The 7876-nt window shown below is 40.6% G+C and overlaps 1 non-coding gene across 1 annotated transcript; it reads left to right on the forward strand.

Moving 5' to 3' along the window:
• Positions 1–7462: 7462 nt before the first annotated feature.
• On the forward strand, positions 7463–7566 carry LOC147487755 (small nucleolar RNA R71). Its single transcript, XR_015203393.1, has one exon. It is a non-coding gene; the product is annotated as a small nucleolar RNA R71 (small nucleolar RNA).
• The last annotated feature ends 310 nt before the right edge of the window (positions 7567–7876 follow it).

Below are 7876 nucleotides of genomic sequence, written 5' to 3' on the forward strand. Positions count from 1 at the left end.
CACCGAGTCAGCCACCGTTGGTCCCGGTGGATGCCCGGCGAACACAATGGGAGTTTGTATTGTAGCTCCCATTGATGACGATCCACGCCTATCAAAGGCTCTACCCGTCAAACCGGGGCTCTGTAAAGTGGCATCCGGATGGATTCTAGGCGGGATGCCTAGAATCTCACCAACATCGATGAGGTCAACTCCTTCCTCTTCTTCCTTACCAACACAAAAATCCTACTCCCCTCCAACTCCCGGTGTTGTAGAACCGTCCGCACCAAGTCTTCGCGTGGTAGAAGGCTTCGGTCGAAAGTACCATAAATTACTCCAGTCTCTACTAGCCATTTCACACCGTAAAACGGCGCGAAGTGGTCGGCAGTGAAAACTTGCTCCGGTAAAATTCGGCGTTGTTGAGCCATCTAGTGTTTGGAATGGAGTGAGGGTTGAAATGTGATGTGGTGGTGGGATTTTAATAGGCCGGTTGAAGCAACAGTGGTGGTGGTGGAGTGGTGGCGCGGCAGTTTTGAATTTCGAATTTTTCGGTGGTTTTTGGTGGTTTGAATTGGTGGTGTTTGTGGTGGGTGGTGTTTGGAGAAGATTTGGGGTTAGGATTTGATTTTGGGCGTGGGTTTATTGTATTTTCTTTTTAATTTTTTATTTTGTTTTAGGTTTTGGTTAAAGCTTGGCGTTAATGGCGGAATGGAGGAAGAAGAAACGCGACTGTTGGTGGAGGTAAGGGCGCGTGCGCGCTGTCCGTGGGCGCGGGTTGGGCCCAAGCCCAAAATCGAAATTTTTGATTTTTTTTTTTCGATTTTTTCGCGAACTTCAAATCAAAATTGCCGCCTTTTCGGGTCCGATTTTTATGAATGAGATATGGAAATGATCAGGAGAGAATTTCCTATCCAATGATCCATAAAACACTCTATTCCGACTTCAGATGACATACGAGATAGTGGAAAACGCCTCGAAGTGCGTGCATGACGTAAGTTATGCGAACGAATGAACTCTAAATTAATAGATTATGTCAATCCGAATCGTAATACAATAAAACGGCCTAAGCAACTCTAATGGGACATAAAACATTTTAGTACGGAAAACACGAACACCCCACCCCAAACAAATTTTTTACAACGAAGCTTAGAAAATTTGTTTTTAGCAGTGGGTCTTTTAAAGTCAGATTCCCGAGACTTCCTAGATTACTATGTGTATTTTTATTTTTTTATTTTATTTTTTTTTTAATTTTTAGAAGGAAAAACAATAAGCAATAAAGACATAATTCACACCATAGAGAAACATGACTAAAAAATCCGAGAAAAACATGCAAGAGTGGAAAACGTGAACTATGTGAACCGTGGACTTAGGATCCGGTACTTTACACCACACACACTCCATAGGGAGGGCCCGGTTACCTTAATGGTGCACTCACCAATATATTAAAGTGAAAGGAAGTGCACCAAACACAGAAATTGAGTCGTTTATAGTCAGATACTCGAGACTTTATCTAAAACATATGTATGAATATGCAGTTGATCATATATCAACAACCGAAATAGTTGTGGATCATTCCATAAATAAATATCACAGAAAACATATCCAAACACAATCAAGCACCAAGATTTCCTCTGGACGCAGCCTAGTGGAATGAAAACGAAGTCGGATAACCCTATTGTGTAACCTATCATGCACCTTCTTTTTAATTTTTGAATGAGTGGGTGTTCTAGTAAATAAGTGTGGAAAAGTGAATGGTTGTGGAGAATATGGTGGATATGGATAAGTTGTAGAAAGACAGCCTGTACACAATGAGGATGTGGTTTTAGCACCGAACTCATTCATTGTGTGTGTAGGGTCTGTCTCAATTCTGAAAATGAAGGTGTCAAATAGTTTGTCCTTCTGAAGTATCTGTTTGCTAGGAGGATTTTAAAAATTATGAAGCATAGGAGAAACAAAAGGATCGAGTGCAAACTCGAGATTCCTTTGAAAGGGTGGAAGGAGGGGAGTTGTCACACCCCGAATTTCGACAGAATTCGGAAAAACATTATTTGTCCCCGACTCTTCGATCTCCGAGGTGTGACGCACTCTCCACTCCCATAAACCCATAAACAGTTTTAAAATATGCGGATAATTAAAACCAATAAAATTTTTTTAACTTAAACAACAGTCATCTTCATTACCAAAAACAATTTACAAATGAAAATGCAAATAACCTTATCTCAACTGAGAATCTACATCACCTCAAGGGAAAACAAAACTTATCCTGAGATGCAATGCTAATGCAAACCACAAGCAGCAACCACTCTTCTTCAACACTAAACCTGTCAAAACTTATCAACTATGTTCATTGAATGAACACACCCGATAAGCAAACATGCAAATCGGGTCAGCATTATAAACAATGTTGGTGTGAGTAGCCCTAAAATACAACATATAATTATACATATATATACACAATCCATCCGGCAGTTAGTTCCTCCACCGAGGCGCCTTTACTTTCAACGACTAATACAACATCCTTAAGTTCAATAACTAAGGCAGGTAGTTCCTCCAATCGAAGCCTTTAACTTCCCACTAACCACACAACAAACTATACTCATAATAAATAAGGCATGTAGTTCCTCCATCGAGGCTATTTTAGGTTCTAACTAAACTATAACCAGCCAAGCATATACAATCATCTATCTAAAGATACATCATTAACCAACACATTACCATAATTAGATTATTTCAGGCTTTCTTTGCGTGTCCCTAAAATCACGTCGTATCTATGTCTTACCTAGTTTCCCTGGCTACCACAATCGCAACCCAACGCCGAACATGTACATCCACATGCCTCCCTTACATAATGAGCCACTCCGTGCGTAACCACCCCGAAATGATGCCGCGACACCGTAAATCCTCACACGGAAGCCAAATCTATGTAAGCACTGCCACTATTCGGCATAAAATATTGCGCATCATCGTTCTATTTTGCGAACGGAATAATCAACATCTTATATATCAACATCTTATATCTCAACATCTTATATATCAACATCTTATATCTCAAGCCACTATTCGGCTACGATTGCCCAACACATGGGTCAATCAACATCTCATATATATACAACATCTTATATATCAACATCTTATATCTCAAGCCACTATTCGCCTACGATTGCCCAACACATGGGTCAATCAACATCAATATCAACATCTTATATATCAACATCTTATATCTCAAGCCCAAATACACATGTAGATCACATGAGTTGTGGTAGTCGGTTCTAGGATTTTCGTTCGTATTTATTCAGGTGTCATACATTTATGACTCATAAACGTTTCACTATATCAATGCATGTCAAATACATTATTGCACTAAGCCACAATATTTAGAAATGTCTCAATATATCTCATAACCATTTTCATACTTTCACGTGATATATTATTGCACTACACCACACTCCCCGTGGGCAAATATTCACCAATACTATGCTACCTCATAGTAGCATCTCACATATATAATAATGGAGTATTTATACATTTATGTCTCTAAAACTATTCCACTTAATATATATATCCCAACATATATATGCTTTACACACTACTCACGTCAAATCTTAATTAAATAATGACAACTAGATTTATATCGCCTTCCACAAAGATTTCCACATTTAATTTGTCCATACCATTTACAACATAAAAAATAGCACAATTATACGGTCTACAATCCACAATCAAAGCCCAATATATATATGCTTTTACACACACTACCACGTCAAATCATAATTAGATAATGAATATAAACAAACGTGTGAAAAACTAGAAAAGTCAACGTTGCCTAGTCAACGGTCAAAGTCAACGGTCAACGGTCAAAATCAAAGTCAACCGTCAATGGTCAAAGGTCAACAGGTCCTGGTCAAAGTCAACAGGTCTTGGTCAAAGTCAAACTGCCGTTTCCATGTTCGACAGGTTCAGGGTCATAGCCATGGTTCATGGCTAAGGTCAAAGGTGCATGGCTCATGGGCTCATGACCAAGGTAATGGTTCGGACCCAACTGGCCGAGCCCAAACCTTAGAACCCGAAAGTCTAAACATGTAAAGACCCAGAAAGATCTATTTTAAGTCCAATGGACTGGTCCCAAGCTATATTAGAAAACTGGCCCAAAACAGTTAAGTGGTTCGGTCCAAAAATCTTTAAATTGAACTGGTCCACAAATAAGAGAAAAACCGGCCCAATCAAAACAAAATAGAACTGGTCCAAGCTTTAAATTAAACTGGTCCACCAACTAAACCAAATTGGTCCAAGTTTAATTGAACCGATCCGCCCGACCAATCTAAAATAGACTCGGGCCTAAACCAAAACAACCGGCTCCAAAGATCAACTCGCCCAAGCCCAAGTTCGGTCATCTTCTCCAACAAAGACCCACCACCACCGCCGAATTCCGCCACCGCCATCCACCTCCATCATCCTAAGCGGTTTTGACCCAAATCAAAACCCCTATAGCTTTAATGAAAGCTCCACCTCGATTTGCTAACTCCATCTCCTACCTCCAAACTAGATCTAAAGGTTTATCACCGCCATTAATGGCTCCGAGGTAAAAGCTTCGCAGCTCCCCATCTACGCCCACACACTACAATCAACACTAAACAACATCCCCACATCACCACAAAACACCCCAACCAATCAAACCCAAAAACACTGCCCAACCACCGCGCCATTAACGCTCCAAGCTTCCACCACTCCCCAAAGACCCAATCGACCATGCTAAACCCGACATTCATCATATATCAACAACCAATTAATATTTAACATCACAAGATATAAAAAAGTTTAATCGAATCCATCGGGACGATTTGTCCGACGCCATTAGCGCCTCAGTCGAAGCTTTTCGGCGGTTTAAGGCACGCTTCAACAAGATGATTACGTAAAACGAAATTTAACAAAGTTGACTAATACAAAGACACGAACTCCAACACAACAGTATAACGAACAGTATTAATAGGCCGAAACCTTAGTCGGTATACTCTGATATAGGGAAAACCATAAATCCGGTGAAATAGCAAAATAGCTACTCACCTGAATTAAAACCCGACGAATCCTCCGTAGTCCGAACCGTCGTGCTCCACCCTCCAGCAAACAAGCCTCCATTTTTAATATATTATTTTTCTCTGAACCCTATTTTCTAGAAAAATGTGTTTATATACTTGGGTCCGAAACCCAAGCCCAACACCGACTCGGGCCCAAAACCAGGCCCACGTATCCCGAGTCCGGTCCGACGAATTTTGAAAATAAATAATTTAATTAATTAATAAATATAAAAATACGTATTAAAAAATACGGGTGTTACAGGAGTCGAGGTGGATGTTGTGCAAGTTAGTTCTTGATAGGGTGAATTGTCACCTACTCGAAGAAACTCATCGAATTCCTCATCTAGATTGGTCATATCCACATTACTATGGTAGTCCTCTACATCTTTGAGAAAGTCATCTATCCCGGCCCTCATCAATAATATGTGTATCGACTAGTGTAGGGATGAAAATGTTGAGTCCGACTTTCCAAAGGAAAGAATTTTGGGCATATGACTATCGAGGAACGTGTTGTTGAAATAACCTCGGCGAAGCTCTCGATCATGCTAACCTCTCCATCCATAGATCGAATCGGGTAATTGTGTCTTTGTTTTAAAAACATTGACTTCAACAAAAAGATGGCCAAAAGACATGGACATTGAACCATCACGGCAATTAATGAGCGCATTGGCGGTTGCCGGAAAGGATTCCTAAAATGATCGGGACAGAGTCGCGAGCTTAATTTCCTCAGATCGAGGACTACAAAATCAGCCGGATAGTAGAAATCCCTCGAACTTTTACCAAAGACATTTTTTACTACACCCTTAGGATACTTAATAGACCGATCGAATAATTGCAACGCCATTTTAGTGGGTTGCATCTTGTCTAGACCTATTTGTCTATACAAATAAAATGGGAGTAAGTTAACACTAGCCCCCGTGTCTAATAACGCCGTCGTCGTGATAGGAATCTCCTAAGGTGCATTATCGAGGGGGGCGACCGGGGTCCTTGTACTTAACAATTCCATTATGTTCGATAAGGTTGGGAATTGTTCTGTTAAAAGCGCGCTTTTGGTATATTTGTCTTACGCCTAGTAGTACACAATTCCTTAAGAAACTTAGCATGATGTGGTAGCTTTTTTAATAGCTTCGAGGAAGGGAAGGTTTATAGTTAGATTTTTGAAAACGCCCCTAATCTCCTCGTAATTTGTATCCCTAGTTAACATGGCTAATTTTTGTGGAAACGGTGGTTTCGTCTATATTTAGCAATGGTATCACCGGATGTTTAACCGTGGCTTTTCTGTTTCTTAGGTTGTGTTGTAACCGGGTACCTCTACGGTGGTAGGCTCTTCAGTTTCTATTTCGGTATCTAGTAAATTAGTAGGTGTAGGGAGACTCTTGGTGGGGTAACTATAGGCATAGTTACCTTGTTATCAACCACTCTAACGAGAGTGGTGGTGATGGCATTTATCTCACCTACATTTTCATATTCATTACTAGTATTATCGGTTACCTCAAAGGCTGTGTTTGTTGTTTTAGGATTAGGTATTGCGCGTGACTGGCAACACACCTTTGGTTTGGGCTTTATCTTGAGCCAACCTGTTGGGTTAAATTATTAACGGATTGTAGAAGCCGTTGGTTAGATTGAGCCATGGTTTGGAAAAGTTTTTGGCTCACTTGTATGAAGGTGTCCGGCGCGATCCGTTGTGTGGGTGTAGTAGTCACGGGTGGTGTGACCGAATTATTTCACGTGAATTATTTATTGGTGGATTCTGATAATTATTATTTACCTAACGATACCTCTATTAGCATTATAATTATTGTAATTACCTTGACCTTGTGCTTGACCTTGTCGAGGTTGCACTTGGTTGTTATAATTATTAAAATTACCCGACCACTCGCCCTTGTCGTAGTGGAGCTTGGTTAAAGGCGTGCGTTGGCCTAACATATTGATTATTGTACCCTTTGAGGTGTGACTTGTTGGTTATTTCTCCAACCGGAGTTGGGATTTTGTCTCCCAAGCGGGCGTTAGGTTCACTATTAATGGAACAAGCTTGTTCATAGGCTATAGGACCCGATGGGAGTCGGGATGCTCGGGACTCCAAAGAAACTACATGGGTTTGAATTTACATTCATGACGGGGATAGGCTTTTGTTGTACGAAATGGCCTCTACCTTTTAGTGAGTGATTTGATTAGAGTTTTAAGCTCGAATCGTGTTTAATTTCAAACATACCGCGCCTTAATTAGTAGAGAGCTAGCGGAGCGGAGTAATCGCCACTACCCCCAATTATTATTTCGCTTAGTTTGGTCCTCTAAAATTTATAAGCCTCCGGGCTCCTTTGCTTAAGAAACTACCCCCATTCATTATGTCAAGGACTTCTTTATGGTGGTGTAGAAGTCCTTTGAAAAAGGCACGAACTAACGTGTCTTTCGCTAAGTTATGATGTGGACACTCTATAAGGAGATCGGTGAAACGATTCCAAGCCTCTGAAAATGATTCATGAGGATTCTGTCGGAAAAAATGAATCTTGGAAAGCATCTCATCCGTCTTTAGGGGTGGGTAAAAATGTTCCATAAACAGCTGAACAAGTTTAGCCCACGAGTCCACGTAATTAGGCGCTTGGCAAGTTAACCAAAGACCGCCTTTATCGGCTAAGGTGAAAGGGAATACCCTTAATTTAATTTGTTCCGTACCAACCGTAGGATGGTGGAATGTTGTTAGGACTTGTTCAATCCTACGCATGTGCTGATAAGGTTTGAAAAACGGGTAACAAATTAAAAATATTTGGAGGGATTCTCAAATCCCACTGGTCCGCTAGAACGATGCAAGATTTGGGGCTATCGCCAAG

This window comes from Coptis chinensis, chromosome 7, assembly GCF_015680905.1.
Source record: "Coptis chinensis isolate HL-2020 chromosome 7, ASM1568090v1, whole genome shotgun sequence".
Taxonomy (NCBI): domain Eukaryota; kingdom Viridiplantae; phylum Streptophyta; class Magnoliopsida; order Ranunculales; family Ranunculaceae; genus Coptis; species Coptis chinensis.